This window comes from Hordeum vulgare, chromosome 6H (assembly GCF_904849725.1).
Source record: "Hordeum vulgare subsp. vulgare chromosome 6H, MorexV3_pseudomolecules_assembly, whole genome shotgun sequence".
Lineage (NCBI taxonomy): Eukaryota > Viridiplantae > Streptophyta > Magnoliopsida > Poales > Poaceae > Hordeum > Hordeum vulgare.
Genome location: NC_058523.1, coordinates 473,430,895 through 473,445,803, shown reverse-complemented (window position 1 = coordinate 473,445,803; position 14,909 = coordinate 473,430,895).

Here is a 14,909-nt window from a genome sequence, read left to right as displayed (position 1 = left end):
TCATACCAGCATGGTGCATAAAATAAGAAGGAAAAATAAACACAAAAGATGCTCCAAGCATTTGCACATATCATGTGACGAATTAAAATATAGCTCCGAGTAAAATTACCGATAGATTGTAGACGAAAGAGGGGATGCCTTCCGGGGCATCCCCAATCTTAGACGCTTGAGTCTTCCTTGAATATTACCTTGGGGTGCCTCGGGCATCCCCAAGCTTAGGCTCTTGCCTCTCCTTATTCCTTCATCCATCGTGCTCTCACCCAAAACTTGAAAACTTCAATCACACAAAACTCAACAAAACTTCGTGAGATCCGTTAGTATAATAAAATAAATCACCACTTCAAGTACTGTTGTGAACTCATTCTAAATTCATATTAGCCTTATATATACTGTAATACAACTTCACCATGGTTCATACCCCCCGATACTACCCATAGATTCATCAAAATAAGAGAACAATGCATAGAAAACAGAATCTGTCAAAACAGAACAGTCTGTAGCAATCTGTATATTCCGTATACTTCTGATATCTCAAAAATCTGAAAAATTACGAACGTATGGAAAATTTACTTATCAATCAGAAGCAAAACGAATCAACTCAAAATATCTTATATAATAAAAATGAAAATTAATTTCGTGAGCAGAAAGTTTCTGTCTTTTCTCAGCGTGATCAAACTGCTATCACCCAAACTAATCGTAAAGGCTTTACTTGGCACATTATTTTTTTTAAACACAAAGGAATTTTACAAGGGGATAACTATTTTTGTGAGAAACTTCCATGAAAAATTCTACATTGTTTCCATGAGCATGAACACAAGTGTTCAAGGTCGACCCTCACTTCCGCAATGCATCACCTTTCTATCGCTTCTCTTTTTGAAAAAGTTTTAAGTTCTCCTCTATTTTTTTTGTTTTTAAACTAAATAAAAGCACTCAACAGAAATAAATGACTCTCTAAAACTTCCGGGTTGTCTCCCAGGCAGCACTTTCTTTAAAGCCATTAAGCTAGGCATAAAGTGCTCAAGTAATGGATCCACCCGGATCCCAAGGTATATCAAAGCCAATTTTAATTAGAAATGATTTGAAATTTAGTAGTGAGCACAAGGTAACATATATCAAGAAATGATGAAGTCTAACTCTCTTCCTATGCATTGGCATGTCATAAAAGAACAATTCATGCACACCAAGTAAAGGCCAATACATAGCATAAACAGTTTCTTGCAATTTTATCGTATTGGAAACATAGAGAGGTGGAGATGTAGTTCCTCTCTCATAATAACTGCAAGTAGGAGCAGCAAGCACATGCATATTATATTCATCAAAATCATCATGTTTAACATAAGGGACTATAGCTAGCTCATCTTCATAAGCATCATTCATATTGGCAACATGGCTACAAGCATAGCATGCATCAAGTTCATCAAAAAGGGATATTTCAAAGGAATCCAAGGGATCATAGCATTCATCCTTCGGTAAGAACAAAGGGAAATTAAATAATGTATGAGTAGAAGAGTTACTCTCATTAGAAGGTGGACACGGGTAGCTAGTCCGCTCTTCCTCCTTTTGTTCTTCGCTCTCCTCTTCATCTTTTTCATCTAATGAGCTCACAATTTCAGCATTTTCTTCTTCCATATTTCCTGCAAAATAATAGTCTCTTCTTGGCCAGCATAGAATTTCTCCTTAAATATTTCAATATGGGCATTATATTCATAATTAGTATAACAATAACGAAGCATAGCCAATTTTTCAGATCGGTAAGGAGCATCATCATTATCATCACACCCTTTAAACACAACCTCAATTTCATAAGCACCCATAAAAGCAACAAACTCTTCTATTTGCTCCACATCATAGTAATCATATATACCATTAGCATAAGAAGCCAAGGTTCTATGATCATTAAATTCACAAGAAAAGGGAAGGTGTGGAGCCTTCATCCTAGAGCAACAAGTAACACCATATCTCTTGTATAGTTCCCAAGCATACCATTTCAACAAATGGATTTGATCCCATAAAAGTTTCCCTTTTTGAGTCAAGCCATAATCCCTAAAGTATTCACGTTGATCCAACGTGTATCCCATTATATAATTGAATGGGCCTTTCTCAGGATTATTAAAGAAGTGCATAATATTTTCCACATAACGAGCCTCGAGGGTTTTAGGAGGTTCCCCATCTCCATGAGTAGCAAGTACACCTAATTTTTTGGTATTTCGTGTTCCATATCCATAACTAAAGATAGAGAACAACTTAGAACAGCAAATAAATCTACTTAGTGATAAAGCAAACAAGCACACACGAGGATATTCACCCCACGTTATTGCTCCCCGGCAACGGCGCCTGAAAAAGGTCTTGATAACCCACAAGTATAGGGGATCAATTGTAGCCTTTCTCGATAAGTAAGAGTGTCGAACCCAACGAGGAGCTAAAGTTAGGACAAATATTCCCTCAAGTTCTATCGACCACCGATACAACTCTACGCACACTTTACGTTCGCTTTACCTAGAACAAGTATGAAACTAGAAGTACTTTGTAGGAGTGATAGGATAGGCTTGCAAGAAAGTAAAGAACACGTAAATAAAACTAGGGGCTGGTTAGATAAAGAAACAACTACGAGTGTCTAACGAGTGTGGAAAAGTGGTGGTAGGAGTTGCGCAATTGTCCCTAAGCAATTGACTACGTTACTAGATTGATAGCAAGTATCATGTGGGAGAGGCCTCTGCTAGCATGTCATCCCTTACTTGGAATTCTATGCACTTATGATTGGAACTATTAGCAAGCGTCCGCAACTACTAACGTTCATTAAGGTAAAACCCAACCATAGCAATAAGATATATTTGTCCCCCTTCAATCCCATATGCATCAATTTCTATGCTAGGTTTGAAGCTTCTGTCACTCTAGCCTGCCAATACATAGTCCTATCAACATACAACTAACCCTATGGTGTGATCCACGCGCGTGATCATATGATGGGCACCAAAGGGAAGCAACATAACCACAAGCAAATTAAACCAATCATATCAATTCATCAATCACCGATAGGACAACGATAATCTACTCAGACATCATAGAATAGCAACACATCATTGGATCATAATATGTAGCATAAAGCACCATGTTCAAGTAGAGGGTACAACGAGTTGCGGGAGAGTGAACCGCTGAATATAGATGGGGGAAGATGATGGAGATGTTGGTGAAGATGACGAAGGTGTTGGTGTAGATCGCCGTGACACGATGATGTCCTGGGCGGCGTTACGGCGCCTCCGGGAGAGAGGGGGATAGAGCCCCCCTCCTTCTTCTTCTTCTTCCTTGACCTACTCCCTAGATGGGAGAAGGGTTTCCCCTATGGTCCATGGTCTCCATGGCGGCAGAGGGGTGAGAGACCCTCCGAGATTGGATCTCTCTCTCTGTGTCCTTCTGTTTCTGCGCTCCCAGATTCTGCGTTTCACCGTTTCTTAGATTGGGCTGAAATTTTGACACGATTTTCTTACGGATATTATCTTTCTTGCGGCGAAAGAAGGACACCAACCGCCTTAAGGAGTTGCCACAAGCCTGCCAGCCGCGGGCCCACCCCCTGGCCGCGGCTGGTGGGCTTGTGGGCACTCCGTGCACCGTCTCGCGTTGATTCTTCTTCCCAAAAATCATAAATATTCCAAAAAAAATCCCCGTAAATTTTTATTGCATTTGGACTTCATTTGGTATGGATATTCTGCGAAACAACAAACATGCAACAAACAGGAACTGGCACTGGGCACTGGATCAATATGTTAGTCCCAAAAATAGTATAAAAAGTTGCCAAAACTATATGAAAGTTGCAGAATATTGGCATGAAATAATCAAAAATTATAGATACGATGGAGATGTATCAGGAGGATGGAGGGAGATCGGAGGGGGGGCAAAATGAGGGAAGAAAAACGAGAGACAGAAGAAGAGCCAGCGACTGAGGAGGTAGAAGGGCTAGGTCGGCCTTATCCAGGGGCTCTTCGGCCTCCTAGAGGCCGACGGGCCATCTTCGGCCGCCCACAAGCCGACAGGTAGGCTTTGGGCCACCTGTGGGCTGATGGGCCCCCGTCGGCTGCCCGCAAGCCGACATGTACACTAGTAGAAAAGAGGGCTTTCGTCCACTTGATGAAATCCCATTAGTACCAGTTCACTAACGAACCAGGACCCATGGGGGCATCGTTCCCGGTTCGTGAGGCCAGGGCGCCGGTCGGGCCTCGTGGGCCATTTGTCCCGGTTCGTATGACCCCTTTGGTCCCGGTTCCAGACATGAACAGGGACCAATGTGCCTCGCTCCTGGCCCACAACCATTAGTCTCGGTTTGTGGCTGGAACCGGGACCAAATGTTGAACTTTTGTCTCGGTTCCAGCCACAAATCGGGAACAATGGTTGGCCTATATATACCCCCTGCCCGCGAGCAGAGCACTGCACTGCTCTATTTTTTTTTGGCGGGCCGTGGGAGAGCTTTGTGGTGCTCTAGCTCACCTCCTATGCACATGATGTGTTCGATGAAATGCCCGAGCCACACTTAAGCTTTCTCCTCTCGAATCTCCTTGTCCAAGCTCCAATTTCCTCAAGTTTTGTGTATCTTTGGCATTCCATCATGTCCCGTCCATTTCCTCACCGCCGTCGATCGCTGATACGTCCAAAATGGATCACTATTTTGTATCATAATTTGTCTCTATTCATTGATATATTTCACTTTATGATGATGTACTTATAGTGTTTTGGCTTATTTTACACAGTTTCCAACTTTCTGGTGCCGAAACTGCAAACGCAGGATTCAGCGGAGAAAATAGCACGAAGAGTTTCAATATCAGAACATCTCCAATTGAGCTGAAATTTTGAGGGAAGAAGTTTCTGAACGGGTCCCAAAGATATGCCAAAGAAGGGACGGAGGGGGCCACAGGTCACCCACGCGACCTGCTCGCGCGGCCCCCCACCTAGGCCGCGCCAGGAGGCCGCCTGAGTGACGGGCCCCACCCCCTGCACTCTCCTTTGGCCTATATGTCCCTCTTGACCTAAAAAATTTGGAGACACAATAGTTTTCGCGATTACGCCGCCACTCCGCAGCGGAAACCTATAGAGAAAAAAGATCTTTTCGGTAGGCATATTCCATCGGGGAGAACTCCTCCCGGAAGGGGAGATCGTCCTCACCGTCATCACCATCGTCACAGGCATCATCGAGATCATCATCACCGTCATCATCAACACCAACACCATCTCCACCTTCATCCCATCTACTTCACCATTGCAATCGGAGTTGTACTTTGCACTATTCATCCCCTCTACTCTACCGGTGTTGATTACTCTTTTGTGGTGAATGCTATTGAGTTTTGTTGGAGGTGTTGGGGTATGTAGTAATTTCAAAATTTTCCTCCGCCAAACAAGGACCTATCTATGGAGAAACCAGTAACGGGTAATGGGCTAGAGCATCTTGATGCCTTTGAAGATCGCTAAGAGGAAGCGTTACTGGAACATGGTCGATGGAGTCGTACTCGCAGCGATTCAGATCGCGGTGTGATTCTGATCTATGTGCCAAATCACGGCACCTCCGCGTTCAACACTCGTACATCCCGGTGACTGATACGTCTCCATCGTATCTACCTTTCCAAACTCTTTTGCCCTTGTTTTGGACTCTAATTTGCATGATTTGAATGGAACTAACCCGTACTAACGATGTTTTCAGCAGAATTGCCATGGTGTTGTTTTTGCACAAAAATAAAAGTTCTCGGAATGACCTGGAAATTTATGGAGAATTTCTGTGGAATATATAAAAAATACTGGCGCAAGAATCAGCGGAGGAAGTGGAGCGTGGAGCCCACAAGCCCATCAAGCGTGGCCCCCCTGGCCGTGCCTGGCAGGCTTGTGGGGCCCACAAAGCTCCACCGCCTCCAAATCCAGCTCTATTTAGTCCCTTTTGTCCAGAAAAAATCAAGGAGAAGAGTTCATCGCGTTTTACGGTACGGAGGCGCCGCCACCTCCTATTCTTCCTTTGGAGGGCAAATCTGGAGTCCGTTCTGAGCTCCGGAGAGGGGAGATCGTCTCCATCGTTATCACCAACCTTCCTTCATCGCCAATTCCATCATGTTCTTCACCGTTCGTGAGTAATCTAATCGTAGGCTTGCTGGACAGTGATGGTTTGGATGAGATCTATCATGTAATCGAGTTAGTTTTGACGGGGATTGATCCCTAGTATCCACTATGTTCTGAGATTGATGTCGCTACTACTTTGCCATGCTTAATGCTTGTCACTAGGGCCCGAGTGCCATGATTTCAGATCTGAACCTATTATGTTGTCACCAATATATGTGTGTTCTTGATCCTATCTTGCATGTTGTAGTCACCTACTATGTGTTAGGACCTGGCAACCCCGGAGTGACAATAGCCGGAACTACTCCCGGAGATGACCATAGTATGAGGAGTTCATGTATTGACCAAGTGTTAATGCGTTGGTCCGGTTCTTTATTAAAAGGAGAACCTTAATATCCCATAGTTTCCATTAGGACCCCGCTGCCACGGGAGGGATGGACAATAGATGTCACGCAAGTTCTTTTCCCTAAACACGTATGACTACATACGGAATACATGCCTACATTACATTGACGAACAAGAGCTAGTTACATATCTCTCTGTGTTATAACTGTTGCATGATGAATTGCATCCGGCATAATCATCCATCAGCGATCCAATGCCTACGAGTTTTTCCTATTGGTCCTTGCTAAGTTACTTTGCCGCTACTGCTCTCACTGCTGCTACAGTTACTCTGTTGCTACTCTGTTACTTTGTTGCTACTGTTGTCACTTTGCTGCTATTGGTTACTGTTGCTACTGCTGCTATCATACTACCTTGCTACTGATACTTTGCTACGGATACTAAATCTTTCAGGTGTGGTTGAATTGACAACTCAACCGCTAATACTTGAGAATATTCTTTGGCTTCCCCTTGAGTCGAATCAATAAATTTGGGTCGAATACTCTACCCTCGAACACTGTTGCGATCCCCTATACTTGTGGGTTATCAAGACTATTTTCTGGCGCCGTTGCCGGGGAAGCTTAGCAATATTCTCTAAGTCACTTGGGATTTACGTCTGCTGGTCACTATGAGGAATCCGATAGATCCAAGAACTAAAGTCTTGCCCTCAACTACGAGGACAGGTAAGGAACTACCATCTAGCTAGCTCTTCACTTGATTCACCTTCAGTTATGAGTAAGTTTGCGACACCACTTCCTGCTAGAAATCTTGATATGTCGCCTGTGCTTGATGATGCTACTTCTGCTGCCCATGATGCTTATGATGATGCTATGCTTGATACTGCTTTGCCACTAGGTGCCCTTGATGCAAAACTTGCTAGAGTTGCTGCTAGATGTGATGATACTTCTGAAACTGCTAATACTATTGAAGTAGAACCTGCTATTTTGCCTTCTAGAACTAGCTCTCCTAGATATGAATTGCCTGATATGCCTGAGCGTTATGTTATGGAAGGAGAGATAGCTGAGGACTTTCTTGCTTGGAAGGATAACTATGATGTTGAGAAATTACTGTTCAAGTGGAAAGAAAAATCTCTGAATGCTAGGATGAAATACGACCCGAAGTTTGCTAGTTCGCCTATCTTTGTGACCGATAAGGATTATGAATTCTATGTCGACCCTCAGTTAATCACTCTGGTCGGAGCTGATACTTTTCAAGGTTATGAGTCTGAAATGGTCGTAGCACATCTTACCAAACTGCACGATATAGCCACCCTATTCACTAGTGAGGAAAAGATCCGCCACTACTATATCCTCAAGCTCTTTCCTTTCTCGCTAAAGGATGATGCTAAGAACTGGTTCACTTCTCTTGCTCCTCGTTGTGTGCGTAGCCCCCAGGATATGGTCTACTACTTCTCTGAAAAATATTTCCGTGCCCATAAGAAGCAAGCTGCCTTGCAGGAAATATACAACTTTGTGCAAGTTGAAGAAGAGAGTCTCCCACAAGCTTGGGGGAGGCTCGTCCAGCTAGTGAATGCTTTGCCTGATCACCGTCTTGAGAATAATGAAATACTTGATATCTTCTATAATGGACTTACCGATGTGTCGTGGTTTTGTCACGGCAGATGTCCTCGTGAAAGGACTTAGTGTTGGAGCCATCGCACCTTGGTGGCGACTCAAGGGGGTTGAATGGGAGCGAGACAGAGATTTACCTAGGTTCGGCCCCTCGTAAGGAGGTAAAAGCATACGGCATGCTTTGTGTTGTATTGATGGTGTTTCCATTACAAGGAGGGCGTAACTCGCCTGACCTAGTACTCGATGATTTCTAACCTACCCCTCCTTCCCCGGGGCTCGCCTTTATATACAGGTCGAGTCCTTAGGGTTTACAAGAGTCCTTGCGATCATGCAAGTCATGATTCTTTCTATCTCTAAGTTGTCGTGCTTTCCAAGACTTGGAGACCTTCCCAATGATTGACTCCCCGCGAGGATCTTGAACCGCCATCTGGCTCCTGGGCTTACGGGTCAAAGTTTGAATCGCCAAAGGATGAGTCGCCCGCCTGGTGACCCGGCCCAACTAGGGCGGGTCACACAACAAATAATATCCCCAACATTAGGCCCCAGATTGACCTGAACCTGTTCATGCGAACTCTCTTCTAGTCAGGGGTGACTCACTATGCTCTTTGTACGCATCACACGCTTAATCCGCCATCCTATCATGGAAACATCCAAATCGCCGAACCGTTTCTTGTTGACACCATCTTATCCCTTTAACCTCGGAGAATATGATGACGCAATCCCCAACGGATCTTTCGGCATAGATATCCCGAAAATCTTGGCGCCATTATAGCGAATCTTTATCCTGTCGTCAGTTCCCGCGCGTGGCGCCTCGATTCCAGTGGCCGACCCAATAAATAGGCTCAGGGAAGGGGGCAGGGAACATCCCCACCTACCCATTTCATCGACCCCTTCTTCCTCGCGACTGCAACAAGAAAAACATCGCCGCCCGTAGACCTCTATCTCCGGCTGCCGCGTCCGACGCATCCCCAGGCCGACTAAGCCCGCAACACTGGCCGCGGATCTTCCTCGGTCGCCTGTGGTCGCCATCATCAGGTCAGTCCTTCGCCATTAGAGGTAGATCTTAGCTCCTCGAGGTTCATCACTTGCCGGTTTCTTAGAACACCTCGAATGCCTCCATAGACGTTGATTAGTTTACAACGATAATAATAGGTACAATAGCATCGTCCGTATCCTTAGTTGATTGGCTCCTGTTTGAGGATCTGAAAAGGCTTTTGTCAAATTAGCTTTACTGTTCTTACCCTAGCCATGGGCTGTTCTTCTTTATCCAGGCTTTTTTCATTCACTTTTGCCTGCTCCGTAGATCTATGTGTTATTGCCCATTGTACAAAACCTGTTTGTAGATCCGTACTTCACCATTTTAGCGAACATCTCTGAAGCTCTGAATTGCCTCCCTTAAATAGTAGGAAATTCCTAAATCGCCCTTGTATTCTGACCCGACTCCTTGTTGGCGAGTCAACAGACTCCCGTAGTCACCTGACAAATGTTCGGCGAGTTAATTGACCTTTCTAACCACTCAGTAAGCACTCGGCGAGTTAACTTATCCATAATCTTTTCCTTTGTAGCCATGGGTACCGTTTTCAAAGCCGATTAGCTCCCAACCAAAGTTACTGAAGCTTTTCTCAATGACTGTGTGAAGACGGGAAATCTCGACCCGAAGGAGGTTATCGGATGTCGATCCGGGTTTGGAGAAGAAATTCCCAACCCGAAGGAAGGGGAAATAGTTGTCTTCGCTGAGCACCTCGAACGGGGTTTTAAGCCGCCAGGGTCAAAATTTCTCAGAGATGCCATGACCTTCATGAACGTCCGCCTCCAAGACTTAGGACCTAACTCGATTAGTAACTTATGTCAGTTCCAAGTGTTCTGCGAAGCTTACTTGCGGATGGAACCTTCAGTTCCTTTGTTCTGGTATTTTTTCTATTTGAATCGCCAGACCGAATTTTCCAATGGCCCTAGCTAGGAACTTGGAGGTGTCAATGTTCAACACCGTAGGGACAGCTCATTCCCATCACTCGCCATGCCAAGCCATCCCAAAGGCTGGGGCGAGTCTTGGTTTTATTGCCAAGAAACTTCTCCTCTTGGCTATAGGGAGGAACGCCTTCCTATAAACTTTAAACTTCCAGACAAGCTTACTAAAGAAGAGGAGTCAGATTTTATCCCGGTGCTATCCGAGTTACGATCTCTGACAAACAACGGTCTTACCGAGATTGATTTGATCCGTTGCTGGGTTGAATGGTGCATCCTCCCCTTAAGTCGCCGAGACGGCTTAATGTGTGAGTTTGATGGCACCTTGAACCATCCCCAGTGCTACTTCCGTACAACACTGACAGAAAATGACATTGTGTCCATCATCAAGAAGCTGACCGGCGAGCCCTTGGCCAAGTGTGGCCAAATTGGTCTTAAGCCCTTCTGCAAGATCAACCCGGCTCCTAAGGTAAATAACTTAACCCGCCTTTACTTTATTCTTTCCGACTTACTTGAATTCTGATTCTCAAAGTAAAAATGCCACTTCAGAAAGGTGACAAATTCTGGTCCAAGAGGCCGAAAAAGGTGGCCCTGAAGCAAGCCAGGCCGCCCCCAAAAAAAACCAAGAGCAAAGGCAAAGCCGCCGTTACTGAACCGTCTGATGCGGACGAATCCCAAGTCGGCAATGTATTTTCAGAGGTAAAATTCTATCTTCTTTGTATTGCCATCCATTGCTATAGTTTTGTGTTTACACCTCTGTATCTCTTGTGTAGAATCAGGGCAACGAAAGCCAAGAAGACTCCGTAGAGGTAATTTCTGTTTCTTCCGACTCATCTTCTCCTCCACCTAAGCTGGCTAGGCGGATTTGTGGGAAGGTTCCCATGTCTCACCCAAATGCTTGTTTGGATCCTAATTTCCTTTTGAAGAAAGCGCAACATGCTTCGTATTGGAAAACTCGGAGTCATTCTGGAGACTTGGTGTCCGGGTTACCAGCGAAAAATCCTACCAAGAAGGGGCAGAATGAGGTGTCTTTTTAACAGCGTCCCCTTTTGTTTCCTTTTGGATCATACTTATAACTTGCTCATATCTTGAGGTATTGCTTTTGCAGAATTATCCCCCTTCGTCAGGCGACTCAGTGATGTTAGCCCTTCCGCCGATGATCCGCGTTCCAGGGTAAATTCTTATAATACTTACATTGTCTTGATGATGACGACGTCTGTTTTTAAGCACACCCCATTCTCTTTTTAGGGCACAAGCGAAGAAAAGGAAAACTGGCGGGTCAACTTCCACTACAGCTCCGGAGCCTATTGAAAAACCGGCGCCGACTCAGGATAACCCGGCAAAGGATAAATTTGATGACCAAGCGGATCTCCCAAATTCTCCCAAGGAAGGCACGGAAACGCCCAATCCGCCGAGTCCGTTGAAAACGGCAGAGGATCCAGATGCTGTAATCATCACTGGTACTAGCTTCTCTAAGCCGGCTTCCGCAGTCTTGTCGAAGAACGTATCAACATCAACCCAGCCTTCTATTGAACATGAGATTTCCATGGCCAAGCTGTCTCAATACGAAAATCTTGAATTTAAAGAGCTCTGCTCCGGCTTTGCAAGTCGCCTGGAGGTGAGTTATGAAATGGAGAAGAGTCTACTCCTTATGATGAAGAATAGACATGAGGTACGCCTTAATGCATACCATCCTTATTAACCCCCAAGGGCCGGGTCATCTGTTAAAAGATGAGCCGGGTCTTGATATTAGAAAAATCTTTCGACCTGTAACCCCCAAGGGCCGGGTCATCTGTTGAAAGAAGAGCCGGGTCTTGATATCAGAAAAAATCTTTCGACCTGTAACCCCCAAGGGCCGGGTCATCTGTTGAAAGATGAGCCGGGTCTTGATATTAGAAAAAATCTTTCGACCTGTAACCCCCAAGGGTCGGGTCATCTGTTGAAAGATGAGCCGGGTCTTGATCTTGTACAATTTTTTCTATAAAGTTATACATTAGCCCCCAAGTGTCAGAGATGTTGCTTGCAATAATTCTGAGACTTGCCCCTTGTTAATATATTTTGTCAGGAATCTCTTGCCCAAGCTGAGTCGGCCTTTGGCGAGTTAAAGAAAAGTTTAGCCGACCAGCAAGACACGCGGGCAAAATCAGAAGAAAAATATCAAGTGATCTTATCTGAGATGGAGAAGCTGAAGGCCACCCACAATAAAGCTCAAGTTGATCAAGATGACGCGGTAAAGCGAGCGGAAAAAGCTGAAGCAAAACTGGAAGCCGTGCAACAAGAGCTGGCCGGTTTAAAGCATCATATCTCCAACATGGCACAGGCTATTTTTGGTAAGAAACAAACCCTGATCTTGTACTTTGTAAAAAATGACTTAGTATGAAGAAGTTACTGACCATCATTATCCCTTATATAGGTCCGAGAGCCGCCAACCTTCAGAATGATTTTGTCCTGATGTTGAAGGCGATTTACACATTAACAGAGCAACTGTATACCGGAAGCGTGCTGACCGTGAAGGCAGTGATGGGCGCCAAGGAACCTATGACATCAATCAAAAAGATGTTTGGCTCCTTATCTACCCTTCCGCCTGAGATAGGTGAGCTATCCCGGTCAGCTGCCCGAAAAGGGGTACTGACTACGTTGAGTCGGTGCTTAGCATAAGCTCCAGAGTTAAAACCCGAAGAAGTAGCAGCAGGCTTTCCCCAGCTCACGGACGACGGGTCAGAATTTACTCAAGAGGATTATCAGCGCGTTGTCAAAAAATCCCGCTTGGCGGCGACTCAGCTTGCAATAAGCTTGGATTTATCAAAGTATCAAGATGCTTATGATGACAAGAATAAGAAAATAAATCCGCCAACCTTTGCAACAACCGGCTTGACTCCGCGTCGACCCAAGAACCCTTTTGATTTGGAGGCGGGTCTCTCGATATTTTTGAACGACGAAGATGAATTCGCCGCCTTATCCAAGTATAATTGGGTATTGGGCGACTTGCAAGTTGAAGTCGGCCAAAGCTCAAAGCAAGCTGACCCGGGGACATCAGCGGAGTAATTCTTCATGGATTTGGCCATCAGAGCCATGTAATAGGTCATTCGTAGAAAACAACCTTGTTCCGTGATTTCTTTAAAACCCTTGTGTCGCCCTCAGGGTGCCTTATGATGCTTGACCCGCCATGGCAATAGTGATTTTGATCATCAACTTGTTAGGCTAAAAACGTACATCAAACCATCTCAGTGAGTAATGGATGATAATAAATAATAACCGACTCAGGATATTTCGGTGAGTCGGAAAATTTTGAAAAAAACCTTGTGGCAGTGCTAGAAAGGTGAAAGTAGGAATTTCATCGGTTCGTTCAAGTCGCGACAGGGTAGGACGAGTTATATAAACTCAAGTGCTACCCGGGGGAGACTTTTTGTGTAAAAAAGCTCAAGTATTTAGACCGGCTGATCAGGCATGAGTCAAGCTTCAATGAAGCAGGTTCAGTGAACCAATGGTTTCTCTATTTTCCATGTGGGGCGCTAGTCGGTACCAAACATGTTTTAACCAAGGCGAGTTCAGGGTCCATAAAGCGGAGTAACTCGCCAACAGTTCATGGGTCCATATGGCGTTTCGTCCAACACACAGTCCAGTATAACTATTTGTAATGCGGTAATTTTTCGCAGGCCAAATGGGTAGTAAGGCTGATCTCACTGAGAGGAAGCCCCCAAGTGACCTATGATTAGGGGAAAGACCGGTCATAGGATTGTAGAAGCGTATACGCTCTTACCACAAAACGACCTAGGAACAAATAGCCCCCAAGTAAGCTGTCCTAATCCACAGAATCATATAAGGCGCCTATGTTTGGATCGCGCGCTTGTAGCGACTTGATCCTCTTTGGCTTATCGATACCCAGTGTTGTAATAAGTGCATCATGGCGACTTACGCTCTCTGGTATGGATAGCGTCCATGCTTGGGCGACTTGTCAAGGAGCAATAAAAATCCATACTTTCAATAAGATGAAATAGCAGGAAAGCCCCCAAGTTTGTGGGCATCAATTTTATTGCTTCATAAAAATGAAAGACTTACAATTTTCAAGAGAAGAAAAAAACAGAGCCAACAGCTCAAGTGTAATAAGGCCGCAAGTGGGCTACGTTCTAGGCGCGAGTTGACTCAGCCTCCGTGGTTGGCCGATCAGGCCGAAGATCCACGAGATAGTATGACCCGTTGCGAAGGCTTTTGCTGACGACGAACGGTCCTTCCCATGGTGGTGATAACTTATGCATGCCAGCGCGATCTTGGATCAATCGAAGCACTAAGTCGCTCTCCTGAAAAGTTCGGCTCTTGACCCGGCGGCTGTGGTAACGCCGCAAGTCCTCTTGATAAATTATCGATCGGGCGGCAGCCAAGTCGCGTGCTTCCTCCAAAGCGTCCAAAGAATCTTGACGCGCCAACTCGTTATCCTGTTCCACATAAGCAGCAACTCTGGGCGAGTCATGCCTAATGTCTTTGGGAAGAACAGCTTCCGCTCCGTATACCGGGAAAAAAGGAGTAAAACCCGTAGAACGGTTTGGGGTGGTCCGGATACTCCACAGTACTGAAGGCAACTCCTCAACCCAACACCGTGGGGTGCATTCCAGGGGAACCATAAGTCGGGGCTTGATTGCTCGCAATACTTCCTGATTCGCCCGTTCCGCCTCCCCATTTGATTGTGGATGAGCAACTACAGAGACATCAAGCCGGATGTGCTCACGGTGGCAAAACTCCTGCGTCGCTCCTTGTGACAGATTAGTACCATCATCAGTAATAATGCTGTGTGGATATCCGAACCGGAAGATCAGTTTTTTCAAGAACTTGGCCACTGTCTCCGCATCACAAGCACCAACAGGTTCTGCTTCGACCCACTTGGTAAATTTATCAACCGCCACCAACAGA